Source organism: Astatotilapia calliptera, chromosome 5, assembly GCF_964374335.1.
Source record: "Astatotilapia calliptera chromosome 5, fAstCal68.1, whole genome shotgun sequence".
In the NCBI taxonomy this organism is placed as follows: Eukaryota; Metazoa; Chordata; class Actinopteri; order Cichliformes; family Cichlidae; genus Astatotilapia; species Astatotilapia calliptera.
In genome coordinates, this window is record NC_137426.1 from 4,864,267 (window position 1) to 4,882,702 (window position 18,436).

Sequence of the window (18,436 nt, forward strand, 5' to 3'; positions counted from 1 at the left end):
CTCTATTATCCCATAACAACAGCCCTGCTGGACCCCACATTCTTCTCCGTCGCCATCCGAGTGCAGCGGCTAACCCTGACATGGCTCCGTATACATCACACAAACATCAAAACAGGCCTGCAGGCTAACACACCTGAGGTGAACCTCACACACCCATAAATCCTTCACACGGGTGTTGCATTCTTCTCTTAAATCAACATTCATCAGCACATACAGAGGCTGATGAATGGATGCATCCACCACCATAGTGAACCACGGAAAGGAGAGCAGAGCTCCGAGACGGAGAACAGCGATGAAAACAGAATCAAAATGAGAAATGGAGAAGGAAAAAACAAGTAAAAAGAAAGAGGATATGAATAAAAGAGAGGGGGGAGAGGCCGTGCGGTGAACGTTGATGAAATGGTGATTGCCTCTTGCTTGCTAATCGTTGGCCTGGAGGGCTGTGTGCGAATGGCATGTGCAGCTAAGCTCTTTGCGCTGCATTTGTCTCTCCTCTTCCTAATATTATCAGCGAGGTTCGACTTTGGAGACAATTGCAGACGTTCCGTTGAGAGAACAAAGGACGAATCAATAATAATTCAATAGCTTAATTGTCTGAGATGACAAGCCTTACAAAATATAAGATATCCTGAGGATTACGCCAGCTGAAAATCCACGATAAATAAAAACTTGCTCATTTGAAATATGAGGGGAAAAAAGATGGTTGGCAGTGGTGTTTAATTTGTTACTGTTACTAGATAGCTGTAACCACCTTGACATCACTGGTTAGATTTTAAAGGCTTCTTTTTGAAACCTTAACTTGAGCACACTGAGTGTTGCCATCTTAATCTAAGCGACCCAGATCGACAGATCTGTCCATCACCAGCATAGTTAAAGTAGACAATGTCTTGCAAACTGAATATTGTATTCAGTCTTGAAACAGAATGAGACCTAAAAGAGTCAGAGATCCGGGGAGTCAAAGGTTAATTTTTCTACACAGTTGGATTTCCTTGCCGTTTATTGCTGGTTTTACTTTTTTTGGTTTCATGTTTCAGAGCTATAAGCTGCAGCTATATTTATAGTTTTCACCAGTCCCTACGTATACTGTGCAGCTCGCTCAAGCGAAAGCTGTGGGAAACACAAAAGCTTCGTGTTTAGTATAAATTTTCTCATCAGCTCTCAATAACCATATTGTATCTTAACAAATTATTTTAAAAAGGTTGAAATATTCCTCTAATCTAGAAAAACCCCTTGATCTTGACAGCAGTCGTAGACACTCCCCGGCCTTGCAGGAAGCACACGCCACAGGAGAATAATCTTCTAACAGCAATCCATTTTAATTACAGGATGTATCTGTGAGATTTTGATCGATTCCAGTTACTAAGACCCCCTATTGGTAATCAACTCTATTACTGCTGCCTCTACTACCTCTGGCAAACACCTTTACATTGTTGTCTACAAGTGTACTTAATTGTTTCCTCAGAGTTTCCAAGAATTATTGAGTCACATGAGCGATTGGAGCTTAACCCAGCTATTGATTGAAAAGCTCGCCTGTTTTGCATTTGTCTGTTTTTAAGTCTGACATATCAGCCTGTTGTTCATGTGAGGCACTTTAAACAACTGAAGTGCAGTCTTGATGGCGCTGCTGGAAACTGATGGAAGGAAGCGAGCGTGTGAGGATGGATGGTTGGATGATAGACAAATGGATAAATGATGGGAAGATAAATGGATGGGTAGATGAATTGCTGGATGGGTGCACAGATGGATGCGTTGATGGACTGATTATCTGAAAGATGGAGGAGAGGCAGAAGAACAGTGGAACGGGCTGGGTGGATTTTCATCAGATAGGCTGATGAATAAATGGACACACAGATAGGTAGATGGCCAGGGAGAGATTGATAGGTGCTTTACTCAGTGGGCCACCTGCATCCTCAGCATTTAGAAGAGGGTGGAGAGTAGATACTCATCTGTAATAGGGGTAATGGAGCTCAAAATAAACTCACAAATAGCTCTATTTCTGACTTCCCCCTTCACCCTCTTAGCACGCCCTCACTCCCTCTCACACCCTCAGTAAGAACATTTCCCATATACTAGTCACTGCATTTGGTGTTTTTTGAAGGGCCAAACATTGCTCCAAACTGGAAACAAGCTCAAACACTAGAAAAGGAAGAAAAAACACCTGCTTTGTATAATGAAAACACAGCAAAATGCTACACCTTCATCTTTCTAGAAGGCATTTAATATCAAAATAATAAAAAAAAACTTCATTAAATAACTTTACATGAAAAGCCAAAAGCTGTTTTTCATTTTTTAACAATTTGAGTTGAGTTGAGTCCTGCTTCAGGACTATGGGGTGTCTGGTCAGTTGCTATGAGCCATTTGGTTGCTGTACAATAGAAGCAGCTTGGTCTGCATTGCTAGCAATAAGTTGGACTTGTTCCTGGTGGGTCTTGGACTCTGGGAGAGCTGCCCTTTGTCACCAACGCTGTTCATAATTTTTATGACTGTGTGAAATGACAGGAATGAAAATGAGCACCTCCAAGTCTGAGGCCATGGTTCTTAGCTGAAAAAGAAAGGAGTACCTACCCAGCAACAGGAATGAGTTGCTGCCCCAAGCGGAAGCGTTTAAGTGTCTCTGGGTGTTGTTCACGAGTATGGGAAGAGGGGTGTGGGAGATTAACACCATGCCTGCAGTGATGTAGATGCTGCACTGGTCCATTGTAGTGGAGAGAGAGCTGAGTGCAAATCCGAAGCTGTTGATTTATCAGTTGATCTACATCCCTACCCTCACCTATGGTCACAAGCTTTGGGTAGTGACTGAAAGAATGAGATCACAGATACAAGCAAAGACATGAGTAATGAACATTTTGTGAAGGGTAACTGGCCTCTCCCTTAGAGATATGGTGAGAAGTTTTATTATCTGAGAGGGGCTTTGTTATTCATTATTCCAATAACTTTCATTATTCCAGTAGAGCCTTCCTGTGCCTTCACATTAAAAGGTTCCAGTTGAAGTGGTTTGGGCATCTGACAAAGATGCCTTCAAAGATACCCTACAAGGAGGAAATCCCAGGGTAGGCCCGGGACACGCTGGAGAAATTATAGTCTGTCTCTCATCTGGCCTGGGGATGCCTCGGTATTCCCCCTGTAAGCTGGATGTGGTGCCAGGGGAGATGGAGGTCTCGCTTTCTCTGCTGCTCCTGGAGTAACAAGTTATCAGCTAATACTAGCAGGCTTGGTTAGTGAAGTGCATAGACTGCACAGTACATGCTATTTAAGTGTTAGTATTTAACATGCTGTACATTACACTAGAACTTGTGGCTAAACTGAAGCAGGCTTCTCTGGGAAGCTGTTAGTTATGTGTCATATATTGTCACTTACGACTTCAAAAAGAGCCAAGACCACATACTCTTTCTATACCAGGCCTTATGTCAAACATTGGTGTCTGGATACTGTGAAGAAGGGCACAGATTTTGGACTTGTAGTTATATATTTTTGTGTGTATATATATATATGTAATATATAAGTATAATTACAGGACAGTCCAGTTAGTTACCAAAACTTTTTCTGTAATTTTATACATTTCTTATGATTTAAGCCCCATGTAAGAATAATGCGGACAGATTCCTCTCATTAATCACAGTTGCATTTCTTTAGAATTTATAGAAAAATTGAGGCATACTCTTGAAACTGAATTTCTTTTCCTTATACTGAGATATTACTGGGATTAAATGTGCAGTTAAACTACTTTACAGTAACAGAAAGGCGATTTTCACCATGTAAAATCAAACTGGGCTGTATATGGCCCATGATGTAAAATGAATTTGACATCCGTGGTCTAGAGGAACAGTTCAGCAGCTCTGAGGTGAAGCTTTGCAGACAGCCATCAGCTACAGCTGCCTGGCCCGGAATCCACCTGTAAGTCAAAGTGGCAACAAAGATGCATAATTTTAGGATTGTGGATAAGTTAAAAAAAAAAAAAAAAGCATGTAGAGTTGTCATGCAGGGGGGGATAGCTGGTGAAGTTTGGCTTTTTAATGGTAGAATCGTAGTTTGGAGCCAACCTCAAGAGGCCAGTCAAACAACTGTTTTTGTCTCTTTCGCACTGACTTAATTTTCCAGCCCCAGAGGATGATGCTTGGAAGTGGTACACGATACAGTACACGGAGGGAGACACACACAGATACACACAGGTTTATGGTGACAATCCTTCCATGTGCAGAGTGCATGTATTTCCCTTTGTTTGCATGGTTACCTATTAATATTATGTCCTTCGAGCATAAGTGTGTGCATGTGTGTCAAACACAAACATGAGTTCAGTGTCGTGTTCCTGTACATGTTTCGCAGCTTTCTGTTACACTACTCTGCAGTCTCTCAGCAATAACAGGAGTGTAACACGTTACTGCCTTTCTTTCATTTAGTCTCATGCTTTTCACTCCTCTCCTCTCCTCGTTTGCATGGACTCTGTTTGCTGTCTTCTCTCAGCAGATGGGCTGGACACACATTGGCGGCTGAGTGCGTAAAGTAAATGATATCGAGGAAGTATGGTTGAGGTAGTTTATGTGCATTTTCATCAAGGCAACATGTTATTTTTTTCCCTCTATTTTTCTGTGTCTGTGTGCGCACACTGTGTGTTGACAGGTGGCAGTGGAAGTGGTAATGCCACCAGCAACACACTCAGAATATATTTTCATGTCTCTCACCCCCCATCTCATTTAATAGTCTTCCTGGTTGCTCCTGCATTCAAACCCACTTATGTTAATGTGTTTTTGGGTTTCAGCCTGCCTGATCTTACACCATCTTATATTAGCTGTATTGATCATCACTTCGTTACGAATAATTGTGCAGATAACGGTTATCTGCTAAAGGAAAATGCAGGACATACAGAAGGGCAGCAAAAAGTAAAGAGCCTGCAGAATGGAAAAGGGGAATAAAAAGAGAAATCAATAGGAAGTAAGCAGTTTGCACTCTCCTGAGAAAAGCACAGGAAACTGCCATGACATCTTTCTGCAAAACACGTAGTCATTCAAATCAGTAAAACTTTGAATAGCTGAAAAGAAGTAATCATTACTAGACCACTTACAAAATGTATGCTATTTTTGTGCAATTAAAATTGAAAAACACACATTTTTTCCAGCTTCTGCTACTTGTGGCAAAATTCTGATGCAAGTTTTTAAGCAGTTTTGTGATTACTGTGAGAGACACTTTAGGTAGGAAGTTGTGGATGTTTCCATCGATATCTCTTGAGCTGTTTTTTCAATATCTGAATATTTTAAGTGGTGGCAGCAGGTCCCTGGCTTTGAAGAAATACAAGAGTGACAGACTGAAAACCTGACGGGCACCGACTCTACTGTTTCAAGTCTCTGACTTCAGGTAAACCACTCCATGCGGATTGCTGAATGACAGAATGGTGTCAGTGATCAACAAATGTCCTCTGGAGAATATAGGCTTCCTGATCTCTGTAACAGATTCTGAAATTTAATATGTAATGGAATGAACTACTTCACTTATACTAAAATATGTAGAGGTAATTCTCCACACTGACATTTCTCTACAGACACATGTGGACAAGTAGCCGGACAAGGCGACCAATCATCTGTTTACGTATTGATGCATTGCTAAGGAAGTTTTAGTAAGCAACAGTTATACTGGAGCCCACAGAGTAGCAGGTATAAGTTACTGGTTACTCATGCAATTCCAACTCAAACCCTAACTCCATCTGGATACACTACTTTTGGAGGAAATCTATCTCAACCCAATGTGTAGCATACTGACAACTGTGACAAATCGTCCGTATGTTACCATTGGGAGGCATGAGAGCAGGTTGGAATGAATCTATACATGTGTTTTGAGTGTGACATGAAAATCAACCGAACAAAGCAATGTATGTTAAATCTGTTCACTTTCAGATCCTGAATCACTTTGGAAAACACCATGTGATAGGGTTAAGGTTATGGTTTAGGTTAGGGCTAGAATAGACGGCTGGAGCCTCTGCTCTAAGCATGTCTTACCGCCGCAAGCGGCTTTCTATTGGATTCAACTGGCAACCCAGAGCGTTTCATAAGGACACGGAACCACATGACGCCTAGGGACGTGACACATCGTTGGTATGTTACATGTTGGGAATGATAATGCTCTGAATATTTAGTGTTACTTCCCCGTCTCATTATGAATTTGTTTAAGCTGTGTTTCCCTTTTAAACACAAATCTCTTCACAAAATAAACCTGACCCAAGCCTAAACTATATTGGTTGATATGCACTGGAATATTTTTGCCATCTCTGATCTGTGTTGGATATAATTTAGAAACAGTACTTACATGACATTGTTTTCCCAACACAGAATAATGACAAGTTTTCCAGCTGTAAAATTAATTTGAATGTTACAAAGCTGATATTTAAACTGAAAAGTTTCACCTTGTATGTCTGTGTTACATATGTGTACATGCCCACCCACCCACACACACACACACACACACACACACACACACACACACACACACACACACACACACACACACACACACACACACACACACACACACACACACACACAAAAGCATACATATACATTTGCAGTTCTATTGGGCATCTGCCCCAAAGGTAGTACAATCAGCCAGGGTCATAAGTGAGGACAGACAGGCTGACCTTCACTGCTGCAGGACCTCTAGGACACAGTGGGAGGCAGGGAGGGAGGTAAAAGAGAGCCAGAAACGAGTCTAGATGGCAGATGTCAAAGCATAAAGTGCTGTGAAAAAGTAATTGCTTAGTTGTGTTTTTTGCATTCCTTCCTAAACCTATTAACTCATTGTGCCATCCTTGGCAGAAATATCTGCAATCAAACATTTGCAATAACTGTCAATGAGTCTTTCACAGTGCTGTGGAGGAATTTTGGCTCACTCTTTCTTATAGTATTATTATAATTCAGCCACACTGGATCGTTTTGAAGCTGTTTAAGGTCATGCAAAAGCATCTTAATCAAATTTGAGTACGGATTTCTTTAGGTTATTCTAAAACCTTTTAAAAACTCTTCTTCTTCTTCTTATTATTATGATTACTATTAGTAGTAGTAGTAGTAGTAGTAGTGGTAGTATTGGTAGTATTTGAGCCATTCAGGGACGGACTAGCTGCGTTTTTGATCACTGTTCTGCTGCATAACCCGGGTTACCTTGAGCTTCAGGGCAAGAACTGATGGCTGCACATTCTTCTGGTGACAGGGTGTGATTTGTGGCTCAGCTGTAGGTGGAAGAGGTGGGGCCAGTTGGCTGAGGGAGTGGTGATGGTGGGTAGAGTGGTACACCTTGCATGCATCTGCTAATTATTCTCCCTACCTATATAAGTACAGCGATGGAGGAGAGAATGGAGATGAACAGAATTAAGTACAAAGTCTCCGAGGCTGGGTGGTTGTTGAGGTGAGCATTTTTCTGTGCGAGTGATTAATGAAAAACTGCCTGCACTAACTGGATCACTACTAACTACCTTCCTCCATGTGGTTACTGAGAGGAGCCTGGTACAATTCTACGTCAGGATTTTCTGGTAGAATTCATGGTCCCACTAACTCATCCAAAAACAACCCCAGACCATCACACTACCACCGCCATGTTTGACTGTTGGTATGATGCTCCTATTAAATGCTGTGTTAATTTTATGCCAGATGTATTGGGACAGAAACCTTCCAAAAAGTCTACAGAATATTTTCCCAAATGTCTTGGGAATCATGAAGATGTTTATTTGGCAAATGGAAGACGAGCCTTCGTGTTCTGCTTCTTCTTCTCAGAATCAGAATCAGAATCAGAATGGGTTTATTGCCAGATGTTGAGGTTTACAACATTAGGAAATTGCTGCGGTGCTTCAGTGCAGACAATAAGAATTAAAGTGCTATGTAGAAAGAAAGATATGTGCATGAGATATACATGAGAGTAAGAATTATGAGTGCTACGTAGAAAGATCTCCTTGGAACCCTCCCATGGATGCCGTATCAGCCCAGTCTCTTTCTTATTGTTGAATCATGAACACTGAGGACTTATTTGAGGCAAGCGAGCCCTGCAGCTCTTTAGATGTTGATCTGTGTTCTTTTGTGACAATATGAGTCATTGATGCGCTGGTAGGCTGACCACTCCTGGGAAGGTTCACCACTGTTCCAAATTTTCTCCATTTGTGGATAAATGCTTTTGCCTAAGTCTGCTGGACTCTCAAAGCCTTAGAAATTTTTAACCCTTCTGTTAATAGACTGACAGATGCCTTTGATTTCTCAGCTCTTTCTTTAGATCACGGCATAAATTGTTTCTTTTTAAGATTTTTTTTTGTCAGACAGGTTTTATTTAAGTAATTTCTTGATTCAGCAGTTGTGGCAATAATCATTATTGAGTGTGGAAAGTAAAACTGAACTCAGCTTTTCGATAAGTGTGGTTAATCACAATTAATTCAGACTAACCTTTTTCATGATCTGAAACATTTCAGCGTGACAAATATGCATAAAACTAAGAAATCAGGAGGGAGGCACATGCTTTTTCTGCTCTATATAAATGTTAAATGTTTAAGAGTTTAATGAGTTGTGAGAAAGGCCTTGCAAAAACAACAATTAGAGAGACTAGAAACAAATAAAGCACTCAATTTTCTCTGAACAGAGACATAGAGACAAGTTAGTCTACATTGCCGGGGGTTTTCAGTTTGTAGTTGGCAAGAAAATGTTGGCAGCTCTTAGAGAAAACTGGCTGGCTGGCTGCCTGTCTGTTAGTAACTTTGATATATTTCCTGTCGATACAAAACCCAATCATCATTTTAGTTAACCCCCAGGAAAATGATCATGTACTGAACTCTGATGAACGAATAAACGGGTTATTAAGATTATTAAGATTAAATCTGATGGTATATTGATAGAAGATGGATATGTCACATCCAAAGTAACTGCATTAACCTCCAAATACAGTCATACCACATGAGTACAAAAGGATCATACTGCATTAGATTTCTCTGTTATGGTGTAATTTGACCTATTAGTGAGCATGTTCATACTGGCTTCAACACAGATTTTTTTTCCACGGCCAACATGACAGTTCAAGGTCTCAAATCAGATTATAAGACTCTGACTGCAACAACCTGGTGCCAGACTGCTTTACAACAATCCATAACTCACAGCAAGCACATTAACATAATCTTTGAGTGACCAAGTGTATAATGGAGTCCAGATAGAAACCTCTGCTGTTGGACGTTAAAGTTGACACCACTTGACGAAAGTGTTGACGAAATGTCTTATTTTTACACTGTGTGAAAAAGAGATATAGGAATAAAATGTGCAGGGAAAAAGCTGTGAAAGTAGCATCTCCCACAAACGGTCACCTTTCTTCACAGACCAGTTTTGTCTAGGAGTGCCATGCCAGTATTTATACAGTTGTGACCTTCCCCCTGTAACCTCCTGATCCTCTTCAGCATACATAGTTTACAGGCTGGCTGTCCAACCCTGGATAAATCACATTTGATCTGTTCTTTCTCTCTTTCCCACATCTCCCCAAATACTGCTCTCAGGAGAAGACACGCGAATACCAACTAAAAGCAAAGACACAATGGACTGATGTTAGCTTGACAGAATCAATTGAACCCAATACAGGTATAAAAAAAACCCCTCAAACAAACAAAATGCAGAGTAAGGTGTTTATTTGTATGCCTTCCTGTGTCTACCATGCATGTAAATGCTGTACTGCATGTGTTATATAAAGGGGGCCAGACTTAAAAGAAAAGGTGCAATTCCAAATACCTTGTAGTACAAATATTGTACAACAAAAGGAAAAAGCCTGCCAACTTTTCATAATATTCATTAATAAGATAGTTTGTGTGAACATATTCAGGGGTTAGGTGCTTAGAAAGAGGTGGTTTGTAAATATTTACCACCTCAAGTGAGGTTAAAGAAGTGGGTCCAGGGCACAGGAGGCCTCAGGAGATACATGTTGAGAGTAAATAATTACATAGGAGGGCCCCTCTGGGGCTTCTGTAGAATCAGAAAAAGATGGTGAGAGATGAAGGACAGATTAAAAAAGATGCTTACTGGCACTTGAGGTCCATCTGTACCTTCATTAATGTGCACAAATATACATATATGTATGTATGAGTGCGTTCCCAACTGTGCGTTACTCACAGGTCAGCTCTTATGCACGCACAGATCTTCTAGATGTACCCTGCAAAAAGGGGAGAATATCTTATAGCCACAGATCATGTCAGTTTCATACTAAGAAAGCATCTGTTTATCACTCTTTTTAAGTCATTAGTTTGAAATCTCAGAGGTAACTTTCCCATTATACTTTTCTCCAGAGGAGGAGTTGCAACAACCAGATATAGAAATAGCCACATAGTATTGAATCAGACAAGTGGCAAATAAATAAATAAAATGATGCAGCCCTCAGTGCCGAATTATAAAGAGTTTACATTCAGAGATACAGAGCTGTCTATCATGAACCTGCTATTAATAAAAAAAACCATAATAAAAAAATGAGGCCATCACTGACAATAAAAGTGCTTTTTCCTCATTTTCCTTTTTACAGAAAATCTGATAGCACATCTTTGTGTGGAGTATTAGAAGATAAATTCTGTTTCAGGAAAATGAATTAGTTAAAAGACGGTGTCTTGGTGAGAAATGGCTCTGTCATGAGGAGAAAGCAAAACAGTGGCGATAATAAAGTAAAATGATCTCAGCCGCCTGGGTAGTTTAAACAAACCGGCAAAAGCAAACTTTTTGTATTCAAGACTAACTGGTTGTCTAAGGAGCCTGGAAACAACACACCCCCGAGGACAGACCAAAACATCACCATGTTACCAGGTGACAAGGGGGGGTGCACTGTTGTTTTAACACAGTGGATTGTCACACTCTTCACACACCCCATCACATCACAAACTCTACTGCCTTCACCAACAAGGTCCAGAAACCTGCACTCGATCCAGATGAAACCAGAGTGTCCTTTGATCCGGTTGCTCTCTTCACTTGCATACCTTCAACTGAAGCAGTAGAAACTGTCAGAATGTAACTACAACAAGACAGCCGCTTAGAAAACTGAACCAGCTTCACCAATGATCAACTCTGATCTCTGCCTTGCCACCACATATGTTAAATATAACAAAGTTTCTACAAATAAAAACATGGATGCTCTCTGGGCTCACCAGTGTCATCCATTGTAGACAACCTTTACGTGTAGGAACTGGAAAGAAGGGACAGCACCCATCCACTGGTACAGGTATGTGGATGACACCTCAGGTTGAGGTCTGGAGTTTTACTGAGCCATTGCAACATCTTGATTCTTTTCTTTTTCAGGTGTGGATTTGCTGCTCTGCTTGGAATCAATGTCTTTTTGCATGGCCCAAGCAAAGTCCAGCTTTAGCTGCCGGACAGTTAGCCTCACAGCTGACTCTTGAATACTCATTGACTGCAAGGCTACAAGGTCTTCACATCAAATGTGCACTATGGTTAAAAATCTTCACTTTTGTCTCTTCCAGAGGACATCAAACTAGAAGTCTTGCAGTTTGTTCAGATGCAGCTTTGAAAAGTAAACCATGTTGTTTAGAGAGAAGAGGCTTTTTCAGTGTTTTCTAATTTAACATTTGTAATGCTTCCGAGCTCTGTAGAATCTAAGACATAACTCTTGAGTGTTTGCTGTTTCTCTGAGCATTACACAATCTGTCCTTGGGGTGAATTTGCTGGGAAGATTGTGGTAGTGTGCTAATACACACCTGAATGGTCCAGACCAGCAAACGGTCAAAACTATCATGTTTACAGAGTTGGTCATGCTTTCTGATGATCAGTTAACCAAGTGAGTCAATGAAATTAAAATGACAAAAATAAAGTCCGTTTAAATGCCATTAAATTACTGAAACAATGTTGAGGACATCATGTTGATCACCACTGATCAACAGGATGTTGTCAACATTATTTCAATAATAACCAGCAAATCAACAATGATTCAATGACATTTTTCAGTCTGAGCAAATCTCGTCGATCTGTAGCTGTAATTTCAATATTGTTTGATTATGAACCAAAGGTGGAAAAAATGAAGCAATGTCAGAATTCGAAGTCTATCCAGTGACATGTAGGTTGATTTAACATTATTCCAACTATTGTTTGCTATCTTTGAGGAACAGTCCTATAAAGTTTAAACAACAAATTCTTATAACAAATTCAATTTTTTTATAGTGTAAGTAACCATTTTTATAGTGCATTAACAGCTCAGACTTAGTCACCATTGTTTAAAGTACAAGTGCATCTCAATAATAAGAGCCTGAGAGTCTCTGTGATGATATATTCACTGAGCCATTCAGTGTTCACAGGCTGAAATTTCAAAAACAAACCATCAACTAAATCCAAATTTTACTATTCGTATATAAAATATTATGGATGTTATGGTGAAGACTAAAGACTAAAAGCCTGAAATTAAATTACATTTTTGCTACTATGACAATATGTTTTTGCATTACTGACTATCTTACAACCCCACCCCAAACACACACACATATTCACTCACACTTTGCATTTCTTTCCACATTTGCCTTATTTCACTCTGGTCAGATGTTTGTGTGTCCTGATTCATGTGCGCTGATGTTTGAGGAGCCAGACAAACATGCACATATGCACAAGCATCCTGATTCTGGTTTACAAATTGCATGCAGACTGAGTGCTGGCACTTTGGGCCCTGTCCTGTTCCAGCTGGGATCTTATCAGTGTGTGTGGTGGGTGGTAATCAGAAGATATAATATATCAGGCAGCTGGCCGGCCAAACACAATGGAGGGAGCATCACTGCTATAACCACAAAATCATCACACTCTCAGCAGCCAACGTGTCCTTGAAATGGAGAATGAGACCGAAGTGGAAAAATTACAAGTCCAGGTCCCAGTAATGAAGAGTTTGGCCAACCCTATCCACACTCTGGTCTCACTCTTTTTTCTTACACTGCCTGATTTTGTGTTTTTAAAGACGAGATTGGATTCCACATGTGGTCCTTGCAAAGTCCTTCTTGTAGCAAGACTTACCACTGAGAAGCCATCTTGGTAGTGCCTCTGGGGAGTTATTTGGGTTTTTATTTTGAAGCCTCTGTATAAATGATTGAGGGAAAGAAAAACAGAGAAACAGAACGCATCGGATTAAAAAAACATTTAAAAACTTTGACGGCTTTAATGACTTTGCTACACACATGGAAACCATCCATGCACATGTGCATGAAGCAAAATAGCAGACAGCTATTTTGCTTCATGCACACAGTCAAGAAAAATATGTACCTGTATCTTTACAAGTGGGTACTCCTGTCACAGCGTAGAGGGAGCTGTTGTCAGCTGTGAATATTTGTCAGTGCAACAACGTGATTGGCTCATACATTTCCTGATTTGGCTGGTGATTGGCTCCATGGGAGGCTGAATGGTTGGCCTGTAGAGTGTGATTCCTGAAGTAGCACCAAAGTCCTTCTACAAGCAAGGATTGCTATTTGGCAGTGATGCTGAAAGGCTTCCAAACACCTATTAGGCAATTATTTTAAATAATTATCTAAATTAGCTTTAATTTCAGTGATCCCCAGGACATTAAAAACTGTACATTTGCAATCACTAGTCATACATGACAAAAACAAAAACTAATTAGAAATCAGCTGAATTATCCTAAAAACACTCATTTCTTTCTTGAAGACTGTCATGTCTCTGGATCTTGTGTGCTGCTTGTAAGAATTTCCTGCCAACTGTCTTTCTAAACATAAACATCACATTTTGTAATTGAGTTTCAGACAGTTTTCATAATTACTGTGAGAATTACTTTATCCCATGAGGCTTTCACATTATATACCCAAAGTTATTTAAAAATTATATCAGTATTTTTTTAAAACTTGTTGCATTTTTAGCTATTCCCTATTATTATTAATAATAATAAAGTACACAATTTCTGTGCATGGTCTCACAAAGGTTCGCTTCCTTTGGTATTAGAGCCCAGCATGTAATAAGAGAGCAACAACGTGGTGACACTGTGCGGTGGGGGATTGTTTAATCTAAATTCTTTTATTCCATCTGCTGCAGCGCCTCTCTCCAGGGGTCCAGCACTACTCTGGTGCTGGCTGTCACTGCTCTGTTCACTGCCTGCCTAAATGAACAGCCCTGCCTGTATCTCAGGGTCACCTTCTCCAGCGTCAAGCTCCCACTGCCACTACCTCACCCCCCCACCCCCACCCCCAGCTTTCCTTGCTCTCTCTCTCTTTCTCTCTCCAAACTGTGGTTTTCATGATGTCTTTGCTAATGCACATTATACTTTATAACATTTCCTTCACACTGACTTTTTTTTTTTTTCCTAACAGGCATCTATGTATTGATGTGGCCTACAGGTCTAAAAAGTGAGGCCACTGCAGAACACCTGTATTGTTTCTTAAGGCCTGTGAGGACCAACTCCTCTTCTTGCAAAATAAGTCTGAGTCTATAGAAGTTTAGAGGAAAGCAACCTTACTCCTCGTGACCTTTACTGATGGATTTATGGTCTCAAGTTTCAAGCCCCATATAATATGGCATGGTGTTCACTCTGTTCATTCTGCTCTTATGCAGAAAAAAACATATGATAGCACAGCGTTTGCTTTTGGGTGAGCCTACCTTGTAATTGATGAATTGCTAACCATATGAGTAGCATATGGAATAGAGATGGACCGATCCGATATTACGTATCGGTATCGGTCCGATACTGACCTAAATTACTGGATCGGATATCGGAGAAAAATAAAAAATGTAATCCGATCCATTAAATATCACGAAAGCACCTCACAAAACTTGCAACACGCCGTAACTCACCTCAGAACGTTAGCACGTCTGAGCAGTATGCCTCACGTGATAGAGCGGCTGTGGCATGCGGGACCTGTCGGTGGTCTGGATAGCATGTGGAGCTTCGCTAGCAACCCGGCATTTCATCTCCGACAAAGTTATCCCCGAGAGAAGTAAAGCAAGTGTGTAAGTCCATCTCTGAATGTTTGTAAAGCATTCCTGCGTTAAGCTTAACGAGCGACTGCCTCTCGCTCTCCGGCTGCTACTTCAATCGTGAAACTGCTTAAATGATCAGCTGATCGGCTTTTCTGTCGCGAGTCCGTCTTTGTTTTTGGCCCACTTTGCACCAGAAAGAGGAAACCAGCGGCTGAACAACAGCAGCACGTTTAAGCTTGATCAGCTGTTGTTAGAATTTATTTAATATTACTTTCTACTCGAGGATCTTTTTCTACAGCTGACGCTGGTAACTGTGCAGGGGCGGATCTAGCAAAGTTTAGCCAGGGGGGCCGATTGTGCCCCCTCTTCCCTGTTCATGCCCTAAGACATACTTTTCTTTCTTATTCTCATTTAAAATGTCTAGCTTTTAATAAATAATTATCTGACACCCAAAGTTTTAATTTGATGTAAAATGAATAGAAGTCAATTACTGTATATAGTGACTATTAAGTCTAATATATATACCCTAGTAAGCTATAGTACTTTTTCCTTTGGGAAGGTACCATCTGTGCAGTCTGCAATTTTGTTGAAGAAAGATGTTGAATCTATTTAATATTTCTTGAAAAATAATTGATTTCTGTGCATTTTTTTTCACACTGCATCAAATTAAGGTTGATTACGTCGATTAAGCATCATGAGGTGGAGCGTGAGGGGTGGTTCCCTATTTTTTATTTATTTATTTTTGTTGTTGCTGGGAGTTGGAACCCTATTAGTTAGGTTGCTTAATATTTACGCTAAGTACTCTTTAAAATACCAGATTAGGGAGGATGGTGTAGGTTTAAGTTTATTAGATTGATCAGTATTGCTGAACTATGAAATATTTTTTTTGTATACAGGTATAACAGAATAGCTTTAGTGTAGTTGTTGTTTTAAACTTGAGTATGAACTTGCAGACTTGCAAAATGCAGCAAGATATTTTAAAAAAACAGTTTTGTTGATTAAAAAACACTATATCGGATTCATATCGGTATCGGCAGATATCCAAATTTATGATATCGGTATCGGTATCGGACATAAAAAAGTGGTATCGTGCCATCTCTAATATGGAATGCAGTCAGATCAATGCTGTGCTTGTGAAATCTGGTTTTCAAAAAACAAGGCAGCTGCTCAAAATGCATCAGCCAAGGCTTCAGCATCTTTCATATAAACTTCTGCAAAAATCCCTGAGGTTTACTTACATTTTCCATTTTACTCGTTTAACTCAAGTATACAGCAATATGTCGATTTTGCCAGCAGAACTTATTCTTAACAGCACTTAGGTCCATCAATATCTGTTTGTATAAGTTATCGTCCAATTACTTTTAATACTCTGAAAACGCTCCTTATGGATAAACATGTCTTTAACTCCCAAACAGTTAATGCAACACTTTTATTAAGGCCATTAAAAGTCTGCACTGCAATTAGGTCTTTATTGTTTGATTTAAAAATCCATTTTGGAGTTGTACAAAAGCAAAATCACATAAATTGCATCATTGCTATGATGCATGTAGAACTAATCGTTTTATTAAAGAGATGAACTCCTCCTCACAGTTGCTGTCCAGCACATCTGCAGAGGTGCTGGACCAAATTTCTACATCAAACTGAACTTAAATTTTAGTGCCCTTGTTTATTTCCTGTGATGTTAATGCCATATTTCACCATTATCTGAAGAATGAAAACCGCCCTTTCTGAACAACCATAAACATCTTAAGAGAGAAATAACCTCTGCTTCCAGCTCTGCATTGAGCTTTGAAACTGAGTGAAACTGAGAAAGGTGGCATTCAGCGTAGTGCTGCCCTCTCTTTCTCAGTAAATGTTGTATTTATGTACACTCAACAAAAATATAAACGCAACACCTTTGTTACTGCTCCCATTCCCCATGGGATGGACGTAGAGACCTAAAATTCATTCCAGATACACAATATAACCATCCCTCCCAAACAGTGGTCACAAATCAGTCCAAATGTGTGGTAGTGGGCACATCTGCCATATTGAGATAATCCATCCCACCTGACAGGTGTGCCACATCAGGATGCTGATCTGACATCATGAGTAGTGCACAGGTGTACCTCAGACTGCCCACAACAAAAGGCCACCCTGGAATGTGCAGTTTTGTCTCACAGCAAAATGCCACAGATGCCACAAGCAATGAGGGAGCGTGCAATTGGCATGCTGACAGCAGGAATGTCAACCAGATCTGTCGCCCGTGCATTGAATGTTCATTTCTCAACCATAAGCCGTCTCCACAGGCGTTTCAGAGAATATGGCAGCACATCCAACCGGCCTCACAACCGCAGACCTCGTGTAACCACACCAGCCCAGGACCTCCACATCCAGCAGGTTCACCTCCAAGATCGTCTGAGACCAGCCACCCAGACAGCTGCTGGAACAATTGGTTTGCACAACCAAACAATTTCTGCACAAACTGTCAGAAACCGTCTCAGGGACGCTCAACTGCATGCCCGTCGTCCTCATCGGGGTCTTGACCTGACTCCAGCTCGTCGCCGTAACAGACTTGTGTGGGCAAATGCTCACATTCGATGGCGTCTGGCACGTTGGAGAGGTGTGCGCTTCACGGATGAATCATGGTTCACATTGTTCAGGGCAGATGGCAGCTGAGAATGTCCCAGTTCTTGCATGGCCAGCATACTCACCGGACATGTCACCCATTGAGCATGTTCGGGATGTGCTTGACCGGCGTATACGACAGCGTGTACCAGTTCCCACGAATATCCAACAACCTCGCACAGCCATTGAAGTGGAGTGGACCAACATTCCACAGGCCACAATTGACAATCTGATAGACTCCATGCGACGATGTGTTGCACTGCATGAGGCAAATGGTGGTCACACCAGATACTGACCGGTTCTGGGTCCCCAGACCCCCAATAGCGCAAAAAACTGCACATTCCAGGGTGGCCTTTTGTTGTGGGCAGTCTGAGGTACACCTGTGCACTACTCATGATGTCAGATCAGCATCCTGATGTGGCACACCTGTCAGGTGGGATGGATTATCTCAATATAGCAGATGTGCCCACTACCACACATTTGGACTGATTTGTGACCACTGTTTGGGAGGGATGGTTATATTGTGTATCTGGAATGAATTTTAGGTCTCTACGTCCATCCCATGGGGAATGGGAGCAGTAACAAAGGTGTTGCGTTTATATTTTTGTTGAGTGTAGTTTTGAGAGTAAAATGTAAAGTCTGTCTTTTTTCTGTCTCACTATATTTTGTGTACTGTGATGTAGTACTAAAAAATTAAATCAAAAGCAAAAATGACTTTCACTCATTTAACAATTTGAGAATCAACTTGGGGTCTTTATGACTGATGATTAAAAATCAGCATTTAGGGAGCAGGCCTTCCTGTCAGCATGATGGGCTTGCAAAAGCTTGATTAACCTATTTTTAGGTTCACACGATTGACTTTAATTTCCAGATCATGCTTTGAAGTCCCATTGAACAAAAAACAATTAAAAGCACTGCTTTATTTCTATAGCTTGGAC